This window comes from Mastigoproctus giganteus, chromosome 3 (genome assembly GCF_048544385.1).
Source record: "Mastigoproctus giganteus isolate SK-2022 chromosome 3, ASM4854438v1, whole genome shotgun sequence".
Classification (NCBI taxonomy): domain Eukaryota; kingdom Metazoa; phylum Arthropoda; class Arachnida; order Uropygi; family Thelyphonidae; genus Mastigoproctus; species Mastigoproctus giganteus.
Genome location: NC_143577.1, coordinates 76,361,532 through 76,387,874, shown reverse-complemented (window position 1 = coordinate 76,387,874; position 26,343 = coordinate 76,361,532). Strand labels below are relative to the sequence as shown.

General features: G+C 39.2%; 1 protein-coding gene across 1 annotated transcript in view; it reads left to right on the top strand.

Annotated features, from left to right (window-relative positions):
* LOC150088093 (3',5'-cyclic-AMP phosphodiesterase 4C-like) overlaps positions 1-26,343 on the top strand; it is a 528,447-nt gene that overhangs the window by 335,566 nt on the left and 166,538 nt on the right. The window lies entirely within an intron of this gene.

Sequence of the window (26,343 nt, the reverse complement as noted above, 5' to 3'; positions counted from 1 at the left end):
ATAAACATAACATAAATAGAAAAATCAAACTTAAAAAAAAAGGATTAAAATAGAATAAGGTCAACCTTACCGTGCTAAAAAAAAAAGAGTAATCTATATTAATCGTTACACCTGTAAAACGAATAAAAACATTGTTTTTATTCGTTATTTTTTAAAAATTTGAAAGATTGTTGTGGTGTCCAGTGCTTAATAATTGTTATATAATTATAATAGCTATAGAATTTACAGAAATTAAATGAAGATCATAAATCTTCAGTGCATGATTGACAAATTTGAAGACTGGCAGATGTTTCATCTGTTATCGCTAGAGTTTACGAGAATGAAATTAATTACATAAATCGGAGACACCCTCGCCCTTGCAGCAATTAATTGCTTGTGGAGATAATATTAGTGATAATTATGGTGGCTCATATGGCAGGAAGTAAGCATGACAAAGTATGACACTTCTTGGCTAACCATGTACTAAAGCGAAACTTAGGTAAACATTGCTTTATTGTTATTAATGTACACAATAAATTTCCCTAGAAAAATTTTCCAAAAGTAATTTCACTTAAAACAAACTTCCGTTTTTTTTTATACCAATAAAAGTATCATGATCATGCAATTATTAAATCCTTCCTGTGTTCTACGTAGTTGGCTCTGTTATGAAATAGCTTAGTTTCACTTAGATGAAAGAGTCCTTTACATATCCTATACTATCTGCTAAAAATTGCTCGTCATTTCTACCGCTTGTGCAACTGAATTTTCTGCTTTGTTGTCATTAAGCAATCATAAATGAATGAGTAATGATTATGGGAAGTCAAAGTGGAAAATCCACTGGTAATGATACAATGATATATATATATATATATATATATATATATTAAAAATAGTTAGAACATCTTATAGCCACTTATGACCAGAGGGGAATGGACGTTGGAATTTTGGGATTCTGTAGCAGTTCGTCGTATGCATCGATAGTGTTATGTACTTGCGTTAACTGCCCTCTGCACGTATTAAACTGACAAGCGTTCGATTCGTAAAATTTTCCACTTCGAGTTCTGTCTTTATGGCTGTTGTGGAGGTGTAATTATTATTTTTCTCCTGTGATCGGTTGGCCAATCCTGATATATTGCAGTTTGCAGATGATACAAAGGTTGACGGGGTTGTTAATGACAGCAATGGCAGTGTGCTACTGCAACAAGATCTAGAAAATTTGGGCAGATGGGCTGAGAAGTGGCAACTGAAGTTTAACATTGACAAATGCAAAGTACTGCATATGGGTAGAAGTAACCCCAGAGAAACGTACCAACTGTGTGGTACTTACTACACTTAAGGTGGTAGAAAATGAAAAAGACCTGGGAGTAATTGTACAGTCAGATATGAAGTTTTCTGAGCAATGCAGACAGGCTGCCAGGGCAGGTCATGGGGTTTTGTCAATGATATATAGGAATTTTGCTAGCAGGGAAAAGGAAGTGATTATCCCTCTGTATAAGGCAATGCTCAGGCCACACCTTGAGTACTACGTACAGGTCTGGAGGCCTCATTTTAGGAAGGATGTAGATTTACTTGAGCGTGTACAGAGAAGGGCAACAAGATTGGTGAGGGGAATGAAGGGATCCTCTTACCAAGAGAGGCTTAAGTTCTGCAAATTTCAGCGGCTGTAGACTATGCACCTGCGAGGTGATCTGATTGAGGTGTATAAGGCCTTGAATGGGTTGAGCACGCTGAATTTTGATGGAATTCTTACACTTGTTCAGATTACGAACCTAAGGGGGCATAAATTCAAATTGAGGAAAGACAGATGTAGAATAGATGTCAGTCTGGTTAATTTCTAGAACAAACTTTCCAGCAATTAATCGTCTAAGATGCCTCGCTAAGTTGAGTACAGCGTTGTGGAAGTTGATAGGTTAAATAACTTTAAGGAGGAATTGGACAAACATTTAGAGGGAATTGTTTTGTAATTTTTTTTTTTTTTTTTTTTTTGGCTGATGCTGCATAAGCTCACTGCATACTGCTACTACTGCTATTTTACATACGAGTACCGAATGCATAATTGATATATTAACGTTACCATTTCTCCACTTCAAATCCGCAGATAAAATGGTTTAAACGGAAAGAATTTGAAAATAAATATATGCCATTCTGTATTTCTGGGGACAGAATCAAATAAATATTAATTAACTAAATGAAAATTTCATAATGCAGTTCTGAATTTATTTAATAAGCCAACGAGAATATGTCATTGTTGGCTACTTCAAGAGAGCATGTGGTGTAAAGTACAGAATAGTGACCTGGGAAGAGAGTAGTTGCAAGTACGTTTGCAGTTTTTGTCATACTCTCCAGGGCCGCTTTGTGAAAATCGGGATATTTCTGGGGACTGGTAGTTAATTTATTTCGAGGACATCTAGTAATCTGAAAAATACTACTCCTATTTATCCCGGATTTAAGCATTAACTAAATAAACTGTAGCTTGTGGCCTCTCTATCCGATGTGGACCTCCTCTTTTCCTTTTTTGAAGATAAAATTTTATATATTTTGCGGCCTTTTCCCATGCTTTGGCTTAAGATCTCATCATCTTAATCTGGCCCAACTTCAATTATTTATGGCAGCCGAAATACTTTAATTGTGTGAGCAAGACTAAACATTGCCATTCCTTAATCGCACAAAAAAACTCAAAAGGTTTAGTCTAAAAGAATGAATCTGACTGGCATCTGTTCCCAAGTTTCACCAGCATCTATCCACCCAAAAAAGTATCCAAGAGCCAGCAGTAGCATTCACCTACTTCTCTTGCATCTTAGTGCTGGGCCTGCAAATAATAGCATTAATAATATAAAATGATTTACCTTTCTTCTTATTATTGTATTATTATTTCTAAATATGTTTCAAGAGCCATTGCTCCATTAAAGAGCAACAAAAGGCATTTAAATAACTCTTTTGTGCTGTAAACCGTATTGTAACTTAAAGCGAGAAATACATCAGTTAAAGAGCGCTGTAAAACCTCACTAATTTGGACTTCACTAATTCGAAGAGCCTTTTTTATGTATGCATTTTATTTATGCAGAACGAAGAGTTCTGCATAAATAAATGTGGGTTCGATCCGTCAATGATTCCAAGAACTTTTATGGGCCTTTTTCACGCCGTGTCTAATTTAGTTGGTCCAGGCGAGGATAGTATGTTTTTTTTATCCCGGAATGTCCGTTTTTTTTTTTTTTTTTTTCGTTCAGCAAAATCAGTGGCGAAACTATCATATTGCCAAGGTCGGGGGAGTCGCCCAGTCAGGGGAAATTTCACGGCTGATTTGATATTTTGTTAAATATCACGTCCTTTCCCCCGGCTGAAAAACACTGAGCAAAAACAGGTAAGCTGATCAGAGAACACATGCAATCCATGGGTGGATGAGTTTGTTCTCTTGGGTAACCGTAATATGATATTTTACTGAATTAGTTAAAATCCTAAATGGACTATATTCATTTATTTATTTGTTTATACGTACAACTTATTTCTGCCATTTACGGATTTGTATTCACTTATTTATTTTATTTGAATTCCAGAGAACATTTATTTTTCTTCCTTTGATAAACTTATAAACGAAATTAAAAAAAAAAAAGAAAAAAAAGTTTAATTTTAAAAGTATTCTATCAGTGTAGGCAATCGGTATTCATTCAATGTAGTCAGTCTATAATTTAAGATTCTTAAATTACAAATTGGAATCCATACTAGAATCAGATGCGATTAGAGATTTAGAAATAGATTTCAGATGCATAGTAGATATCTGCAACCTAGGATAGACTTTTTCGCAATTGTAATACAGTACAGTACAAGAACATTCACAGTATTCCTTAATTCTGATTTTCATCACTAGATGGCGAGACCAATGCTAATCCTGTACAAAGGAAATATCTGTTTAAACAAAATAACGATTTTGTGCATTTACTATTTAGAAATACTACCCTTACAATATATGGTCGCAAAATAATATATGTATTTAGTTGGAAAAATTAAAGGTATATAGCGGTTATTAATTTCTATAATCGAAGAAATTGGATGCATTAAATACGAATACGTTTGTGATTTATGAGGCTAAATGTCTAGTAACACAACTCGAACGTTTCGATTAAAGAAAAAAGAAATCGTGAGTGTTCTTCGTCAATGAAAATGCGAATGTTCGAATATTATGGCAAGATATAAAAATGTGATTAACGCATACACCACCATTTTTATAGTACATCTTAGGCATATGTCAAACCATGCTGAGAAATACTGCAATGTAACACGCTTTCTTGGTGCCTAAGTAAACCTCTTAAGCAACGTGAAGGTATAATTCCTTTAATCTAAACACTATGTTAAATGGACTGTGTAACCACTGGAACAAGCCACGCCAAAAGCTGTTAGGAGTCGTGTTCGGGAAAAGAGAATGAGAGTGAGATGGTTATAAAGATGCATCGCTGCTCGTCTGTATAACAGGAAATAATGTCTTTATTCTCTCGTTACACTGGCTAGTCGCCAATGAAATGACTCTGGCTGACGACTCAGTACCCAACATCCCGTGAAGAGTAAAGCAAAACTTTGAGCTCTCTCTCTCTCTTTGCTTGCTCACCACCCCAAACGTACGTGCACGTTGTACTTCTGTATCGTATTTCTTGTTTCCGAAATGTGCAGATAACAGCACTTTTGTAATGTATATTATAATAATGCAAAGCATTAATAAGACGTTCTAATTCATAATATTCACTGCGAAACTTAAATATTTAATTTAACACTTAAGAGTTAGCATAACGTTTTCTGTATTAATTTATTCTCTTTCACATAAATTCTTGTGAAAGAAGAACCCAGCAAAGCCAAATTCCTTACACCGAAAATTTTAATTTGATAATGTGTACCAGTATATTTTGTTAGAAATTTCTGTTTATTATTAACTTCTCTTACTTTCTATACGTAATCAATTCGTACATGTGTTCGAATATGGAATTTCCAGTTTCTGTTTATTCACTGGTGTCTTAATATTCGCTTGTAATCCTCAACAGATGAAAAAGAATAACCAACATAGATAACGGCTCCTCTCTAATTAGACTTGTGATTCATGAGAAACTCGTGAATTTTTGTTGCGTCATATAATTTTAATGGCTGTCATTATTTTAGAACGTAAAGGCTTGTCTTAACAGTCCTTACTGTGGCCAGTAAAAGGTGGAATGTATCACAAAGCTGGAGAGAAGTGAAATTGGCATCTTACCAATAAACTTCTAGGAAAGTCCTGGAATCGTAAAACCGAATACTTTCCAATGTTTGCATCCTTTCTTTCAACATCTTGCTGGAAGGCAAGATGTTAATCGTTTAACGGAAATACCAAAAAAGCAGCCTACACAACAGGCAACATGGAATGAGGAGGGAAAAAGCCAGTAATCAATCACTATGTGAAAAGGTCAAAGTCATTAATATTTTGAAATACATAAATTGATTTTCTTGTTTTTTACCAATAAATATAGCGAAAAGATGCCCCGGTAAACAAAGAATAAGCAGAAATCTTCGATTGCATTGAATACTTTATACTCCAGAATATCGGCTCTAGTATGGTCGTTTATAGCATTTGACAATATTAATATCCATGACCCACAAAAGTCGTTTATTTGGAAAATGGGAGATAACAAAGATTTTATTAGCATAAGCTAAAAATAAAATGTTTGCTTAAGGTTATAAGCGAATTTCAAGAATATTTAAAAATTTTCTATACTATGAAAAGTGCAATAGATTGAGTAAAATAACGTTGTATCAGTACTCCACGAATCCTTTTTATACTCTTTGAAACTTTGAAATACGAAAATGGTATCTCAAGAAGATATAAACATGCATTAAATCAACCGTGGTGAAGTTAAGTTATTTCCCAACACTTCTAGGCAGTCAATAATGGTATACATAGTTCCCTAAAGTGATTTATACATTATTAAATGTAAAGTGATAAAGACAGAAACAACTAGCTTTACAAATTACTTATAGGAATAAGCAATTTTTGACTTCTAACTTGCAGGTGATCTCGGTCAAGGATAAGAACTGAGAGATTACCGAACAATGAAGGTCCTGATATTTTGAAAGCTTACTCTAAGGGTTATGGAAAGGATGACTTTCTCTTGTGTTTTTGACCGTACCTGGAACCCCTTCCTCCCACTCCCAACTGTATGGTGCCACTAGTAAATATTATAGTTAAGGGCTAGCGAGTTTAGAGATCGTTCGAAGGGTAGATATTTTGAGGGACCACTTAAGCTGCAGAATACACATTTAGTTTGAATTTTTTCAAAAAATCATAAGGAATTCTATTTATTGAAAAATGATGCCTTTCTCACACTTGGTCATCCCTCCCCCGATGCGCCCCTGATTTAAATCGTTCACATTTTTATAGACACCCGTACAGTATATGCACATAAGATTTAATGTTTGTTATTATATAGTTATTGTTTTTTCATGAGATCCCCAAGCACGAGAGGTATTAGAACCTATAGTACTTCGTACCGTGCATGGGTTGAAGGTTGAGAAGATGAAAGAAGATACTTGTTGACATTAAGCTTGAATTTCTGTAGATTGTAATTTTCAAGAAATACGTATGAAGGGAGTCTGTTCCAGTAAACGGAATTCGAATCAATAAATGAGAAAGAAGAAAAGTTGGTTCTGCGAGTTTGAAGTTAGACAGTAAAAGGACGTTGACTGGTTGCAGCACGTGTTCGGACTGCTTTGGAAGAGAGCGGGAATTATAGAAGCCAATTCAAAAGAACAGTGCCCATGGAAGGATCTATAGAAAAGGCATCCAGTAGAAACAGAACGTCTATAAGAAAAAGAGAGAAGAGACTTTGTTAGAGATGAATCATTAATTAACTCAACTGCCCTCTTTTGAATGGAATCTAGAAGCCTGAGAGAGAGAGGTTTTGGAAGCACCGCCCCAGATGTGGGAACAATATTCCATGGTAGGGCGGATTTGCAGAGTGAACAGCTGCTTGGAAGAGAAGCAACGTTGAAAGCGAAAGAGAAAACCCAGTTTTTTAGATGCAGAGGAAGCAGTATTTGTAATGTGCTTATGACAAGCGAGATTAGAAGTCAGGGTAATCCCCAATAGCGATATATGATCTTGTCTACAAATCAGAATATCATCGAAGATAAGCGTAGAAGCAGAAGAATCCTTTTTGCGAGATATAAGACAGGACTGAGTGTTAGAAGGACTGAAATCAACTAAGTTATCTTTGTCCCACTGGAAATCAGCATTTAAGGAACTGGTAGTGGATATTTGAGAAGTTGAAGCTATTTGTGTAGAGCAAGGTTTCTGAAAATGGAAAGTGGAATGCAATGTACTATCATCAGAAAAACTATGGATAGGATTTCTGATCAGTGGAAAAAGGTACTGATTATTATTTTCGTTAACATGTTATTCATATTTTCAAAAAATGAATAACATGTTAACGAAGTCACGAATGTTAATTACAGAAAAGAGAACGATCCGGCCTTAAAGTTTCTGAGTTCTGGACCCTGCGTTTATCATTTTATAAACTTTAAGAATCCATATACAGGTTTTATAATGAAGCCCCCTCTGGTTGGGAAATATGAATTGCTCCACATTAAAGAGTTTTTAACTCTAAATAATTAAAATCTCTTGATGAAAATACACACGTTTGTATATAGTGGTGATTTTTTTTCGGAAAAAATAAATAAATAAAATAAATAATAATAATAATATACACGCCCATGCAACATATTTCGTTTTCTAAAAACGAAATCTGCATTGTATGAGTGCATATATTTTAAATATAATTTGAACAGAAAAGAATGCGTAACATCATATTTTTAAAACTTTGCTTGCAAAAGGAACAAGTGATACTCCACAAACTTTATCCACTAGAAAGATAACTCTGATTCAAGTATTGATGCCGCTCGTACAGATACCGATTCCTTTCAACAAAAGGGGAAAAAAAGACGAAAAGAGGTGTTTTGGTTTCGTTTTTGAAGTAAAAACAGCTATGTCCTGTTCAAATCGGAAAACAGTCATACAAATTGAACACCAGTAATCGTGGTATGGGAAGCCATCTCGTATGATACCACTTGTTTTTCTTCAGAGTACTTTCGCAGATCGATGTTACGTCGATATTCTAATCCTATATTCCAACAGGACAATGCTCCGCTTCGTACCGGCAATCTTGTCAGACACGTTTCTCTGCAATGCCGATATGCTAACCTAGCCTGCTAGGTCCCCGTATTTATCTCTTTAAGTATCTTCGAGACATGATGGGATTGCAACTTGAAACCATACCTCAACCAGCCCAAACCCTAGAACCCAGCTATGAAAGGTTAAAGGGGATATCAGGCACCTTTCTGACTTAATGAATGCTAAGATGCATAACGGTTTGCACCGGTGCCAGAGTGGGGGGCGGATTCATCCTTTGAAGTGATGTATGGTGGTTTTTTTGCATTAAATAAAGATCGTCTCTCTCTACATTTTGGTCATTGCTTTATCCGAACTAGTAAGTTACCTTACCTATTCGCATAGCAAAGTTCAGATAGCTTTTCTGACACTGAATAGAGTACACTTGAATGTGATTTTAACTGGATTAAGAATTTAACTGGATTTCGGGGAAACATCTCCCTAATTAGCATCTGTTTGCACCTTTTGTGGTGTATGTTCTTTTACGACTTGGCAAGGTTGTGGAGATTTCGGTAATAACATAAAAAAAGAAAAGAAAAACTTAATATTGTTATCTTTGGTGTTATGTGGTTAGTAATTTGCTACTATAGTGCTGGGCTGATGTTTGTGTAGTAAGATTTACTTTCATTTGTACCAGAACTCCGCGTTCCACTTATGCGTGTTTACTCGCTCCAACAGAGCAAGGCAAGAAATAAAAAGGACCAAAATGTATCAGTTTTGCGTCGAGGAATTGGCGAGTTCCGCACTCCATTACATAGAGGACGTGCCCTGTACTTAAAATCTAGAACTCTACCAGAGACAAGGAATGAAAACCAATAGGAACAACAAGGATTATAACAGCAAGTTAATAAGGGTGAAGGAAGGTTATAATAAAAACTGTAGAAGTTAGGTTTTATTATTGTTGTTGTTGCTGTGGGAGACATGGTGGGATTTTTCTATTTGTAATGCGCAATAAGTACAATGATAGTAGGCGGCCCGCCTCCACGCAGGGATGGTAACCAGCGAGGTGCACATTCTGCACCTTGCTGGTCTAAGATGCCAATCACTCAACACAGACAACATAACTCTACCCCACACTGTGCAAACATATTCACCATTACACAGATCGGCTTCGCTGGTTACGGTGTCTTCATAAACACACGGCGTGGTTGCCGTATCCTGGTTCGGGACCGCTCTCACGCAAGAAATATACTGCAGTCACAGCATGGATTTGTTAAGGAGTGATCTTGTCTGACAACTCTGATTGGCTATTATGATGCAGTAAGGGACAGGATGCAAGAAATAATTTTGATATACAGGGTGTCTCAAAAATACACGGCATAACTTCAGGAATGAGTTCCTCATATGTAGACAATAAAAATATTTTATATCAACATAGTTCCGGAAATGCTTGGTTCCCGAGTTATTAACCGGAATGTCTTATCTCCCGCAGGCAATTTCGTTTATCACAAGGTACTGACAGAATCTGGTGGTTTTCCATTCCGACCATGTACTCAAATCAGGAGCAAGCGGATATGCACTTTATGTGCGGTTTGGCGGACGGCAATGCTCTGTAGGCTCGTCGTTTGTACCACGAAAGGTTTCCAGAACGAAGATGTCCAGACAGGAAAATTTTTGAAGGTATCCATCGCCGCCTTTGTGAAGATGGGACCTTTACACCTCGTGCTGCCGACAGAGGACGACCAAGTCTACGACTCCTGAAGTAGAGGAGGAGATTTTGGATATTGTGCATGCCACTCTTGGAATCAGCACACGCAGAATAGCAATGCAACTGGCTGTTCAACGTTCGACTATTTGGAGAGTGTTGCGAGAACAACTGTATCCTTACCATTTGCAACGGGTACAGGCCTTGTCACCAGCAGATTACCCTGCGCTAGTAATGTTCTGCCAGTGGTTCTTGCAGAACCACTTGCAGGTACAACTCCTCACTTTCCTGCCTTAGTGATATTCACAGATGAAGCACAGTTCACACGAGACGGAATCCAAAACTTTCACAATCAGCATGTATGAGCTGAGGAAAACCCACATGCAATTCTTCCATCACATCACCAACAGCGGTTCAGCCTCAACATCTGGGCGGGTATTTTTGGTGATAAGCTATTTGGGCCCCCATGTACTTCCAAACAAACTCACAGGGCAGGCGTACAGAAACTTTCTGGAAAACAACATGCTTAATTTCTTGGACGATACGCCACTGATCATTCGTCAACAAGCACACTTCATGCACGATGGCGCTCCTGCACATTTCAGCCACCTATACCGCAATTACATGAATCGAAGGTTTCCTGGTTGGTAGATAGGTAGAGGTGGACCAACTGCCTGGCCTCCACGCTCACTGATTTAAACTCACTAGATTTCTTCTTGTGGGGCCATTTAAAGTCATTGGTGTATTCGACTCTGGTAGCTGATGTGGAAACTCTCCGCAATCGAATTGTGGCAAGTTGTGAGACAATACGAAACATGCCAGGAATTTGGCATCGTCTTCGCGAGTCCATGTGACGTCGATGTGAGGCCTGTATTCAGGCAGAAGGTGGACATTTTGAACAATTACTATAAGGTGATGTGAACAGTTAAGTCATAGACAGACCTTAAAAACTCGAAAACCGAGCAATTCCGGAACTATGTTGATATAAAATATTTTTATTGTCTACATATGAGGAACTCATTCCTGAAGTATGCCGTGTATTTTTGAGACACACTGTATACTTGGATTTCAGGAAAATTTTTGTTATTGTTGCACATAAAAGGCTGCTGTACAGACTGGAGCAGTGTGGCATTAAGATCAATACTGCTATGGATAAAGGGATGGTTGAGAGGGAGAAGACAGAGAGAGCGGTTATTAATGGACACTGCTCTTCATGGACAATGTTATTAGTGGAGTTGAGTTCCTGACGGTTCAATGCTGGGCGGACTGTTTTCAATATTTATTAATGATATCGATGAAGGCTTAATGTAAAGGCTTAATGCGAATATAAAGGCTTAATGCCTGAGTTTGAAGATGATACAAGGTTGGCAGAATGGTTAATGACAGTGATCAGGGTAAGCTGCTGCAACAAGATCAAAATCTACATTAAAAAATTATATTTATTTTCACTAAACTAACTTTAAAACTAACTTTAGTTGATTATTTACTTATGTGAACTGTTATTAAGGGTTCTTTATGGTGACAATGTATAACTACGAAAATTTACTCATATGTTTACTGCTTAACCTTTTCATAATGTGATGCCACGTGTTGGCAGTACACTCTAAATCGTCCCGTGATCCGCCGGAATAGGGCAGTTGACGACGTATTCACACCTTCTGTTGAGTACAGCGTCTGCATATTCTGACTGACTGCAGCCTTAGAGTTCTGCAGGGTTTGTATATGTAGCCTCCAGCATTTATCTCTCGTGGGTAGCGCATTTGTTATAATCATCGTCCTCCCACACCGGGTGGAAAAGACCTGAGTTCGAATGACGCGAGGAATTTTTGTGGGTCTTTTTTACAACGTGGTTGAGAAACAGCGTAGTTGAGGTTAGCGTGCTTTTTTATTCCCGGACACTCGGGTTTTCTGTCCAGCAATCAACAAAATCGACAGAACATACACAATTTATAGACGAATTATATACGGCATAATATAGCCTAAGTTGCTGATATGCCTAAAACAGCCAACCAACCTCCAGCATCTGTAGTATTTTGTAATGGCATTTTCAAAAGTAGGGTATAGGGCCACACTTTGATTCCTATTGTATGTGCTGGGGCCATATTTGATAAGCAGGCTTCTGCCCATTTCATGTTGAAATTTATGCCAGTATGCTCCCGTCGGATATATTTTATGATTAACTTCCCAGACATGACCAGGTGTGGTGGAGTAATCAAATTCCATTTCTCTGACAACGGTCATTTTCTTTAAGAGGGTCTATTAATCTTCTGTTTGTCTGGCAGTATACTGGCTGCTGCAGTCACCATTTCTGATGATGTATTAACGTCGTTCTGTTGTAATAGCAGAATAACTGTTTTACTTGGATTGAGTTGATTTCAGTTGATTTCAGTGGGGAAAGAATATCCACGCGATGCACTCTGAAATGCGTAAGTAGAATGGGATGACGATTATGTGGTGGGAGAGGGAGCTGTGCATTTAGGCTATGTACACTTTGGCTGTTCAGGCATCAAGTCCGTTCTTTGGTATTGTTTGCCGTAGTCTTGTTTGACATTGAGTCTGTTCATTGTACATCGCTGCAGTGAGACTATGACACCGAAATTTGAGCTCTGGCCGTGGGAGCGACAAAATTTCGAAAATCGAGATATTTTCATAAATGGTATTTTCAGACGTCGACTCGTGCGTCGGTTTTGAGAGAGAATTCAAAACCTTAATCCTTATGAAGTTACACGCTCGAGTGGTACTGATCATTTTGAAGAAGGGAATGTCTCCTGACTTATTCCCTTCTTGAAACGTTTTTGTTTACTAGTAGATGCGGCACGTGTACTTCACCATTTTCTTGTCAAATGAGAACCACTTTCTGCTGAGGCGTCACAACAGCAGTATTGTTTAGATATTAATCAGACCGTTCTTTGAGACACTGGGAATGGGAATGAGACATGCTGGGATCCGGATTCTCTCAGTCCGTTCTATACAAGATATAGGGTGTGCGTATCTGTAAGCAGCCGGTTGTGGAGGGCTTACTGGCCATTCTCTGCGTTTACTCTTTAAGAAAGATTTAACTAAACTTTTGTAGGAAAGAATAGTGGTCTAGAGATCAAGTTAACTGATCTTAAGCTGGTACAGTAGGAGCTTTCTTCGCGACTTTGTTTTTTTTTTCTCAGCGCTCAGAACGATCGACCTGCAATTGTACTTTGGTGCTCAGTAAGAGGCCTGACTTGTTCTTGAGGCAGGCCTAAGTTGTCTAGACTGTAGATATAGATTGCCTGAAAGTACCTAGGACAGCGTCTACAAATGCCCTACAGGTAATTGCTGGTACCATGCCATTGGATTTATTTATTGTCTACAGAGATTTTTTGTACAAATTGAAAAAGAGTACGTTGTTAATTTTTGGATATCACAATTGATTTGGAGAATAATATTAAAGAAGAAAAACAACGAATATGGAATAATTAATGGATTTATGGCAGACCAGATGGGAAAGTGGTGATGTTGGAGCTGTGACGAGGAAATATATTCCCCAGGTGAACTATGCATTGTCAAAAACCGCGGCACCTTGGTTTACGCCTTCTATTTATACTTCTTTTTTGTTAACAAGACATAGCTCACTTAGGGCCAAATTATATGAGATAGGATTGGAGACAGATCCTTTCTATACATGTGGCAAACAGGAGAGTTGGATGCATATAATTTTTTTATGTCGGGAGTATGAAGGCCAAAGGCAGACTTTGATGGCTTATCGTTCGATATTACAGTACATTTACTTATTGCAAATAAGTAATATAATTCATTTCAGGAGTTTTCAGCTGTTATTTTTGCAAGAAGAACTGTTCTTAAAGCCTTTCTTTGAGAGGCAAACCTGGTGACTGAATTGTCTTCATAGAGTTTCACTATTGGTTTCTACCTCTGGCTAGCAGCTAGAGTGCTGGACCTGATTCATGGTGTTGGGTGTGGTCCTCTGGTTAGTTGTCTTTTGTGCTGCGATCATGAGTACTCCCTTCTGGATTCTGGGGTGCTGGACCTGATTCATTGCGTCGGGTCTGGTGCTCTAATGGTTCTATTATCCATGGCGTATAGTTGGAGATTTGTTGTACAGTACCTTTATTGGATTTGGAAGTTCCTGTGCATGTAGAACAGCAAATGAGGAAATATTCAGTCGAACTGTGATTTTTGAAGTTTATAGTTATGCCATCCAGACTATTGTTGTTTTATAATTTATTTTTTTTTTCCTGCTGGCTCCCTGGTATGGGCAACCCGGGGAGCGGGATTGCTGGCACTCATAGTATTGCATTACCTCCAGTGGGTGCGGGATTTCATGCGCGAATTGCGCTACAGTAAATTCAGACCCAGGTAATTTAACATACTTTTCCAGGCCTGCTTTGTGAAGACTACATATTTACAAGTTTTCAACGTAGAGTTAGGCTTATGCCTGGGAGCTACCCTGATTAAAGAACACACTTACACACACATACACGGTTGTTTAATGATATGTACAGAGCATATAATTATATGTAAATATATCATATATAAATCATGTATATACTTTGATGTACATAATCTTGAGACTGTATACATGTACAAATGTATTGCGTGTAATTAATAAATGAATGCATGAAATGTAGATATAGATTCACTTCTGATGCCACTCTATGTCGCAGCATATATTGTTGTTGTGGTTCACTTGCTGTTCTGGACAGATTGAATTCTCGTCGGCGAAGATTTCTTTCTATACACTGTAGTGTTGAAATGGCGAATAGTTCTTTTCTACAAGGACGTTGAGAAGGGAAGCTTACTGTCAGTTTTCTCCTTTATTGTAAACTGAATACTTGGATAGACTTTGGTTGGCTTTATGAAGTATTAAGTTGACACTCAAGACGATGCTTTCTGAAGTATTATATTATACTGACGATGCATTTCCACTCCTTCAAGCAAATATACAGAATTTTGTATATTTGAAGGAGTGGGAATGTATCGTCAGCATAACTTTTTCACATTCTGGTGGGGAAAGGGGGATTTGTCAGAATTATGCGTTCAATGCTTTTCATACAAGTTTTGGCAATAGTTTCGCTAACAGGGAACCTCATTGTCCTATAGCTCTTGATTATAACCGCTAATTCTACAAGCATATATTAGTCACATCAATTGGATCCTCTTTTTACATTGCTATCCCTTAGCCTTCTTCTGCTGCTCGTGTAGGACTTGTACAACAGTATTGTTCAATTTCTCTCGTTGTACAATAAAGAGTATTTATTTATTAGTGCGACTAAAAAAAATGTCATATTAGGGCCTCCAAAGAACTAACCTGCACTGAGTTGGTTTTGGATTAGCAACATCCCCATGTATAGGAGTGGACTGGTCTGTGACGCTAGTGAAGACTCACACCCCAGAACAACTGATGCCAGTTCGTAGTTCGCCCACGTGGCGATCAGTTTTTGAGTGCTTACGAGGAAGAAATGGCTGGCGTCGAGATCTTTCTGACTTCGAATGTGGTATGATTGTGTTGGGGGGTGAAGACTGCAGGTACCACTATCTCCACAACAGCCAACATGGTAAAGTGCTCCGTTCTGTGATGTCACGGGTCTATTATGACTGCTCAACAGCGATAGAACAATCAGCCAAAGTTCACATGTGGGACAGCCACTTGTGATCGGCGCCCATAGTGAACGTCGTGTGTCTCTTCTCGTAATACAGCAGCGACGCAGTACAGTGGCCCAGCTAACCTCCCAGTACAAGGTAGGAACAAAAAGACCGATATCCATATGGACTTTTTATAGTATTTTTTGTGAAGCGGTACTATCTGCGCGGTAGCATAGTGGTATCGTCACCATCCTCCCCACACCGGGTGGAAAAGGCCCGGGTTCGAATCCCTTCCATTTAACTGGCTTTTTTCACTCCGTAGCTGAGTTAGTCGGTCTCACGCGTAGATGCAGGGTTTTTTTTATCCCAGAAAAAAACAAAAACAGACACAATATACAGGTATATTAAGAAATTACCTGGTGACCTTAATATAATAGTTTTTTTTTTTTTTTGTTTATTTGTTTGTTTCATTTTATCAAGCGGCACCTGGGGACTCCCACAACTCCACAATATCTGTATGGACTATGCGCTGGAGCGTATAGGCTATATAGCAGTCGATTGTCGTCACTGGTACCCATATTCACTGCAAGACAAACTAATCTGCGCCTTTCTCGAGCACGTCAGCACCAACACTGGCCCACCGCCACGTGGAAATCTGTCGCTTGGTCTGATTGAATCCCGTTTCCAATTCTATGGGCGTATCGTCATCTGGAGAGAAAGCAACGTGAGGCCATGGCACCTGGAGGTTGGATGCAATGATGGGTTTAGCAGGCTACAGGCGATGTTGTTATGGTTTGGAGACTGTTTTCGTGGCATGCCTTGGATTCTCTGATCACCTTTAATCAACGACTCGACGGGAACGACTAACTTTTCGGCGTCTATCAACAAATCAGCGCTCTATGTCACAAGGCCTGGCAGATTGCTAATTGGTTTCAGGACATAACAATGAATTCTTCGTCCTCCTATGGCCGTCCGACTGATCCGATCTCAGTGCATCTGAGCATGTTTGGGACCTGCTGTAAAAAGACATTCGATGCTACGATCATCACCTAACAATGTGCGGGCATTATAGACACATTATGCAACGCATGGTTAGCACTACCACAGAATATCCTGCAAAACCTTGTGGAATCCATGCCAGGGTTGCATTACGGGAAAAACGTGGCCCCACAATGAAAAGTGTTGCTAATGCAAACCCACTCATTGTATGTGTGCATGTGCATTATGTCCATAAATTGCGTGTGTTCTCTGGTAGATTTGCCTGTTTTGCTAGACAAAAACCCGAGTTTCTGAGGGAGGGAAGAAACCTTACTATCCACGCCTGAGACTGATATAATCTCAGCCACGGAGTGAAAAAAGTCCATAAAAGTTCCCAGCATCATTTACGAGATTCGAACCCTGGCCTTATCCACGCGGTGTGAGGAGGATAGTGATTATAGCCACTAACTACCTCGCATAGTATTAATGCGACTACTATTAAAACATTGCTAAACTTATAATTCTAACAGCTCTCTCCACTTCATCAGAGTTTGACAAAGTATTCTAGATCCTTCATGGAGATGTTGACAGAACACTTCAACATGTCACACCAAGCCAGCCTTTTTTGTATTCAGATTTTGGAAGCTAAAATATACACACGTGATACTGAGAACATACTTTTCAATATGTGGATTCAGTTGAGTTGTTTACGATTTATTCCAAGTTATTTGGGGCCATAAGGCAACATGTACATGTAGTATTTTGTTTTCTGTTTTGCTATTTGTAGGAGATAATTTTTGTCTTACATGAAAAACCATGAACTTTTCATGGAAAAAAAAAGTTCCTTCCTTCCCGACATGAAGTATTTCCGAACTTCGGCCGTCGACGGAATTTGATCCATGCCTTTTCCACGTGGTTTGTGAGAGTAGCGACGTTTTCGAAAACGTGAGTCGTACGTGATCCAGTTTTGTAAACTTTTTAAATTATATAGATATACCTATATAAAAACAGAAACAAATGGTGGTAATTAAAGGGAATAAAAAAATCGTTGAAAATACACCAGTATGCGAGATACGAAAGATGACTAAAAAATGGAGTCGACTTGCCCTGAGTAGTTTTCACTGTAAGTTGAGTACTGCCTGCCGACTTCTGAAAACATTACCGCTGACTGAGGGAAATTCAACCCTCCGCTTAACATAATAACAAAACCGATTTGATCAGCTTAAGATGCATTTCACAATTATTATTAACGGTTGCTCAATATTTGCACCGAAGCAGCTAATACCCTGAGATGTCAGTGTGTTGTTATTAAATTCCATGGTTGGCTTTTCTGCTTGCTAGCTAAAATATTCGAATTGGAGAAAAACCATGCAGCCTTCTCCGGAGACCGACTAACTGAGAGGAGCTAAGTTAGTCGTTACCCATAAAAATTCCTTTTCTCTATGTACCATGTGAAAATTTTTCCTATTCCACGGACTGCACAATGTCTAACAAACTAGGTTCATTTTTTTTTAAAAATCAGTTCGAGGTATACACCTCACCACTCATGGGAGTGCGCGTGCGCGTATAGTGTGTGGCAGCATGCGAATAAGCTCCGATTAAAGTTACTAATTTGTGCGGTTATACTGTTTTGATTTTCGAGAAAGATGTTCTAAAGAATTCCTCTGGTGATGATCTGTCCGGTAATGATGCCAAATCGCCTACATCTTCCTCAGGTAATGTTTTTTTAATATATTTTCTTGACTGACTGTATCAATACGATACAGTACTTCCATTGTCCAACTGTAGAACAAAAGCAGTTGGCTATTGACAACCAGTGTTCGACGACTGTGAGTGCTCCCACCTCTTGGTATCTAGGTCATTGCCTCCGGCTGTTTTAAAGACTTCGCCTGAAATAAACTAGGGAGTTGTGCTACCACAAACACCGCCTAATCCCTTTAGAGCAATTGTCAAAAGTGTTCTGCTTTGCCTTCGTTTTTCCGCCCTGGTAGGGTAACGACTAAAATCATTACTGTCGCTTTCCGTCATACTGCAATGCCGACCAGGAACACCAAAAATCAACTAAAGACGACTACTGTCGTTTGCAGCCGCTGCAACAAAGAAGTCAGTGAAGTGGTCTCGTGTAAATTATGTTTCGCCTTGCTTTGCGAATCATGTTCGGGCCTAAAATCCCTACATAAATTAAATGCCCCGCGTCGCAAGAATTTCACGTGCGTTCCTTGCAAGAACAACCAGCCGAAAAAATTTAGGTCCTGCGAGCAGTTTACCAGTTGCACAGATAATCAAGTTGGTGAAGCGATCGCAGTTCCATTAGCAGATGATAATGATACATCACCAACTTCCAGCACCTCAGCTGCTGATACATTTCATCCAATTGACTGCTTCCCAGATATAAGGGCCGGATCCGTGGAACGGCTTATTTCCCAGTGTGATATCACTAACGCCGCAACCTGTTCGGTTGACCCTGATGATAAAGACTCTAGCTTCTCTAACATAACAGATGCAAAGGATAAGTCCCACCATCGCAGTGTCGCCACTGTAGCAACTCAAACAGAAGACTTCGCCAATATCCCTCATGCACAGCCAACAATGCATGCAGATCCCCAAAGAAGGAACTCCCCACCTTCTATCATGTTTACTAATGTGTCTACACAAACTGATTTTTCGCTTGCCGAATCTTTGTTTCCTAGCCACTCCACGTGCCTCTTCAAGAACCGTAAATCACTTGAAATTATTATAACATCAATACTTGAAGATATCAAACACCGTATGCTCTGCACTACTAATAACTACGTATCCGCCATAGCTGATAACTTTTCTCAAGATCCAAGTTTGTGTACATGTAATGAAGGTGGTCCAGCTATTAAATGCGCTACGACTCAGACCTGCGCTACTAATCAGGATCACAATAACTTATCCTACAGCACTAATGCACTGAATTCAGGCCAAACACTAAATTGCCCCGAGATCCAGATAGCCAAAGAACTTCCTTGCCAGGAAAACCAGACCAGAAACCCTGCCAATCCTACGGAAGAATCAGCTAATCCAGATAAACCACTTAGTGTCCCACTCCACAAATCACAGAAGCCATCTACTACATTGCAATGGAAACCCAATCCTGAAACTATCGTCGAGCCTTACTCGCACTCAAGCCGAGTGTATCAACCTACAATGCCGAAGAAACCCGAAATCCACAATTGCGGCCCCCCACTGCTAACATTACAACCATCCCGGGCGGAAGTTGTAGCTGCACCTCCTCGTACACTTGTGGCCCACAGTTACTGCAGTAAGCCTCGCCATCCTGAAGAGGGTAAAATGGGAACCCCAAATGTACTAAAAAGAAGGCGATCGTTTAAAATGGGCACCTCGGCCACCTCCAGGCTGCAGGCGATGAATCCACCAACTGTCCGTCTTCGACGAAGTCTATTCGTTTCCCGACTGGCCCCAAATACAACTCCCGATGATATCGAGTCATACATAATGCATGAGCTGCACTTTACTGTGTCCGTCACACTTCTTAAGAAAACACCCCTGCATACATCGTTCAAAGTTGAGTGCGATGCACAGAATTTCAGCTCCATATCAGCGACTGCTCTCTGGCCGTCTGGATCACTACTCAGGCCATACTATGAACCTAAATCCAATATCACCCCACGCCTAGTCATGGCTAATGCGCTATCCCACCAAGACTGCTCCCAAGCGTGACGGTTTGATAGGCATTCCTATTCTCAGAAGCCCCAAAACCAGGAATCAGGGTCACATGATGATGAGCCCTATAGATACCCCAATGACAAAACCTCTGATCAATCTCTGCAATACCACAGCTACAATGAAATCCACCCTCAGCCCATACCAACTATTGTAACCAACCGTGCTAAAAAGCCAACAAAGAAAATAAATAATGTCCTCGAATCAGCACTCGTGAAGGTCTCGTGTCACCTTACACTCAAGATTTTTTATCAAAATGTTCGTAGTATTCGGAATAAGCTCGAGACACTTGAGCAGATGCTTCTGTCCCAAATGGCTGACGTCATCTGCATGTCTGAAACCTGGCTGGAACCACAACAAGAATCAATTGCCTTCGCCCAAGCTGCTGGTTACAAATCTTTCTTCACCTCCCGCTCTCATACCTGTGGTGGGGGCGTTGCTGTTATCATAAATGCCAGTAGACTTGAATTCGTACATGTAGTCTCCAGCAAATCCAATCTATTCGAAGCATTGATAGTAACGGTCAAGATCAACTCTTGCTTATTAGATCTCGGTGCAATATATACACCCCCAACCCCCGATGCTCAGACAATCAATGATATTGCATCCTGGCTAATAAATACGCTTCACACATCTGCTATCCACCTCATCTGTGGAGATTTTAACTTACCACCAAATCTCCAACATCTTCATGAGTCACTAATGGCTAAGATTGCACCTAGTGGCCTCAGGATCATAAACGAAGGCCCAACTAGAGGTCTTCATCGCCTGGATCTCATATTATCGTCTGGTTCATGTAGCGTCGACATTAAACCCGAAACTCACTTTGAATCTGATCATGAACCCATCGTAGTCCTATTGCAGCTCCCAACGCCCAACTTTAATGTCTCCCACTACGTCAAAAGGAAGATCATCATCTCTCCCACCTTCCTACAACCGAACAGATGCCTTTATGCAACAAGATTAATTCCCTGGGAAGTTCTCGAATCAGGAGATCCGGAACTGGCTCTAGACATATTAACTAGATGGTTGCACACTGTTACTATGTTCTCAGCAGCTAAACAGGTCAGTATCTCCGCTAGAACTAATGCTTGGTGGTCTTCGGAGCTAAATTACAGTTTCAAGTGCAAACAGTCCCTCCATAAACAATGGAAACAGTCTGGTACAGCATATGACCGAACTCAGTACTCCAAAGCTAGAGCACTGTTTAACAGACTGAAATCGCAAGCCATTAAAGAATACACTGACAAGACCTTATCCAAAGGCAAAGTGCCATATACCCGTAACTCTGAACCAGATTCCAATTTCAATCCAGTTGAATGGATCAACTATGTAGCCAGATTCCAAGACAACATCACACAACCATATGATTACCAACCAGACCCCATTTCAAGTCCAGATGATGAGCTGTTTTCCATTCAAATCGATCGACAGCAGCTTCGTCAAGCCATCAACTCGCTGCGTCCGTCATGCACCGCTGGCATCGATAATGTCCCACATTTCATCGTAAAGTGCCTCAGTCCATATATCCTTGATCCTCTGCTCTACTTGTTCAACTCCATCCTCTCTCATAGAGTGTTTCCTGCATCCTGGAGCAAATACAGTCTTGCCCCACTACCTAAAGTTCAACTACCAAGCCAGCCGAAGCACTACAGACCGATTTCCACTGCATCCACGCTCCTAAAGCTACTGGAAAAAGTCCTTCTTCCGCATATAACACGCCATCTTCTTCCACAATCATCAAAACAACTCCATTATGTTCTCCCTAATAGATCAACTGTCTCCAACCTTCTGGCAGTCCAAACGGAGATTTTAAATGCATTTGAGGCCAAATCAGAAATGGCGGTTGTTTATGCCGATATTGAAGCTGCTTTTGATAGCCTCAACATCTCAGCCCTTCTGAATCTCCTAACGAATTTCTTTCGGATCAAAGGTGACGTTTTCGCTTTTCTGCACTCGCTCCTCCGGAACAGAACAGTGTACCTCACTCATCGTAACCTCTGCTATACCCGATCCATCAATGCTGGTGTGCCGCAAGGTGGCGTTTTATCGGGGTTACTTTTTACCGCCCTCCTTATTCCGTTTGTATGTAACAGAGATGATGTCATTACCTACGCCGACGATATAAAGTTCCTAACGCAAATACCACCATCAGCTGACAGGGGAGTGATCACATCGGAAATCTGTAATAAAATCACAGCTTTCTCTAGCCATCTCAACCATTTCGGTCTCAAACTGAACCCCCAAAAATCCGTTATTATGGTTTTTTCTCTGAAGAAGTGTCCCACATCCATACAACCCTCACTGCAGGGTGCAGTTATTCCAAGTGTTACTAAACACAAAGATCTCGGTGTAACCTTCGACCCAAACCTTAGGTTCAACTGTCACATCGAATGTGTTCTACGCAAGATCAACCGAATGCGCTGGATTGCCCGTCAACATCTTCTTCATAACACAGACGCAAGAACCACAATCAGATATCTGGAAACCATTGTGTATCCTACCTTTCTGTATGCCTCTGAAATATGGGCATCAGCAGTACCTTCTCTCATGAAGCCCATCTTCGCCAGTGAATACTGGATATTGAAGTGGGTAACCCACAAGCATCGACTCCCCCCTCAGCAGAGGACCACCAGCATGGCCGACCAACTCCAAATCCCGCGGCTGCCTCAAATAATCAGCATGAGGAGAACTGCGACCACAGTCAAAATGCTGGTTGGAAAAATCAATTCCCCTGACTTCTGGGATATATGCCAGTGGCATGTTCCACTTCCGTCCTTACGAGCCACCCCTCTTCTTCAGCTACAACGGAACAGGCTGAAGATCAGTGACAGATTCCTACCTGGACAAGTACTTCCGACAGTACAAGCCCTGCTAATGATCGGAGTTGACCTGCAGAAATTCGCTTCTGATCGCAATTACAGGCGCTCGTTGGCCGAACTTGTTCCCCTTTTGTTTGGCCCCTGATGTCGACTCATACCGATATCTCCATCTGCTATCTCCTATGAGGCGCATAACGGCACATCGCAGGCAAATCGACGAACTGTCTTCACAAGAAAATGCAATACCGAACATCAATTTGGCACTGTGAAATATTCTGACTTGTGTGAATATGCTTAAATATGTGCTTTGTACATATGAACGTGCACATACCTTGGTGCACTGTCTGCCTCACAACTATGTACATACTCATATCTATTGAATGGCTAATGCTACGTTTTTAATTGTTATGTAATCTTTTATACTGCACATATTTTTATACTGTACATATTTTTATATTACCCTATATCATTGTCAAGCCCCTGGCCTCCTGGCTGTGGCGGGCACATTATTGTATCTTTACTGTACAATAAAGATTTTCTTCTTCACCCTAATAACAGCCTACATTTCCGGGGGGGGGGGTTCTTTTTTTAACAGATGTTAGAAATAAACAAGGAGTTAACTTTTATTCAGTCAGTAGGATTTCTTCTTTACCAATTCTCCTTATGCGAATAAATTACGAAATGATACGTTAAAACCAGATTACATAATTTAAAACTCATAATGTGTTCCTCACTATTGACACACGAGCAGTCCAATGCTCCAGGATCACAGTGGTGAACCCCAACCCGACCCCAGAAATATCAAAACCCCCATGCAACTTCTAGTGAAGGAAGACATTTCGTCATAAACGCGAATTTGAAATACGAAAGAAATACTATTAAAATGAGATAAAAGTACGAGAAAACTATGAATTTAAAATGCACTAAAAAATTCCCCCCATCCTTAAGCGGACTAAACTTTTCGACAAGTGTCATGTTCACAGGGTAGAATGAAAACTAACCAGGGTTAGTTTCATTCTAACCCAGAAATTCACAGTGGAATGAAACCTTTCTTGTGGCTACTGTCATTCGGAAGCAGTGTTGCCATTTTAGCGGTTTTCCCGCTAGTTTTAGCGGAATTGCTTCAGGTTTAGCGGATAAAAGTATGAAATAGCGGATAGCGGATTTTTTAGCGGGAAGAGTATAAATGTTTAGCATTTTATGTATTTTGGCAATGTAACATTTATATTAAGAAATATTAAATTAATTGTTCAATTAATTATTTAATTAACAATAAAAATAATTCATAATTGAAATAGTAGGGATATCATATTTCATAGTTTGTTTTTTTATAAAGCGAAGAATCCGTTTTATATTATTCTGGATTTCCCTGAGGAGAACCCCAACAATTTGACGTAGTTACGCTCGCGGTCAAACGACCTGATCATTGGGTCATAGCTTTAAATTGTTGAATCAAATCTAAAAATGTGGAAAAAATTCTAATGACGCCTTTTTTTGAAACAGCGAAGGAATGGCATTGGATAATTTTTCTTCGTCGTATTTGTTTGGCTTCCAAGAAATGCGATCCGAATTACCGACATCTCTTTCAACGTTTCTAATAACCACAGAGCAATAAGTAATAAGAGTAATAAGTAATAATTATTTCTAATAACTACAGTGTAATAATATCTTAGTATAGTCAGTCCTTGTATTGCACGATAGTTGTATTCCTAGAAACCCTCGTGCAATGCAAAATCGTGCCTTTAGTAAATCCACCAGCCGACAAAATCAATTCAAATATTTATACAGTGTACAGTGCCATAAACGATGGTGCAGATCCGAAAAAGATAGTTCATTCGTGTCAAACAAGGTGGTTATCCATTGAAGTTGCTATAACAAGAATTTTAGAACAGTATATTGAATTAAAAGCCCATTTTGAAATAACTCGTTTGACTGACAAATGTTATACTGCAGAACTTCTTTATTCAATGTTCAAAGATGAAAGTAATTTAGCATATCTTTTATTTTAAAACCTATCTTATCTGAAGTACAAAGAGTAAACAAATCTTTTGAATCAAATACTGCCGATCCTACATTATTACTACATGATTTAAACATGCTATTTTCGATGATTGCCAATAAAATGTTTTTACCAAATACACATATTGAAAGGATAGAAGAGGACATTAATAATTATTTATACCCTAAGCCATATTTAGGTTACCAATTTGAAAGAAAAATAAATGAATTAATAATGAATAAACTTATCACAACAACAACAGGCAACAGTATATAAACATTACTCTCGTTAAATGGGAAAACATCAACAATACAATGAAGTTTTGGTCAGAAGTTTCGAAATATCGAGATGCAAGCGATAAAAATCCATTTAAAGAAATTATCGAATTTGCATTGGGAATTTTAATTTTGCCATTATCCAATGCAGATGTGGAAAGAATATTCAGCAACTTAAATCTAGTAAAAAACAAAACACGCAACAGAATGAGTGTTGGCACGGTTAATGCAATCTTATCAGTACGATACGGCTCAAAAGAGTTGAAAAGTGTTGTAAAAATTATGTTTTACCTGAAGAAGTGCTTCGCAAAATAGGTACACAAGAAGCATATGATGAGGAGGTATTGAATTTCGAAATTAATTTAGATTTTTAAATATTGATTTTATATTACAAACAGTTATATATTATATATTTTTATATTACAAACAGTTATAGTTATATAAATAACTATTTATATATACTATTTGTTTGTTTTTATTCACTACAAAGTACAAACAAAGAAAATTTAAAAAATTTGGCGGGTCAAGTGCTAAAAATAGCGGATTTTGAGTATGCGGCTAGCGGGAAATATTATTAAGAGTTGGCAACACTGTTCGGAAGGAGTGTATTAGCTTGATGCACTATTCAGATTGGCGTTTACTGTTTATAATAAATTTTCTGTTTATACTCCGGCACGACAACCCAGTCAGTAGAGTTTACAATAAATCGTTAATACAAATATTTATCGTATTTAGTAGTCACGGGCTTGAACCCCGGTCCACTCAAGGAACGCGTGCTATGCACTCTCGCTCCTGACCACTGGGCTACGTCAGGCCTACAAAATAATGCTTTTTTACTCCAATATGTCCCGTGGGGGGGATGGGATTCAGAGTAATTTATATCTTCATTAAAGCTGCTTATGGTAGCTAAAAAACTAGTGAGACAGTGCAACTGGTAATTCTTTCTGTGGCAGGATAAGGATTCGATCTCTAAACGTGCATTGGTGATCATATCAGCTGTCTACAAGTGTTTGTGTCTCCAATTGTAATTTTTTGGACCTTATTCGGTCCGGCCCTTTTTAATGGCCGCTTTGAAAGCTACCAAAAAATCTCTTCTCTCTCCCTCTCTAAAAATTTAATAAATTAAAAACATTGCGCGATAACAAAAATTAAATCGTAAGGTGCGTGCTAAGCAAGAAGTAAAC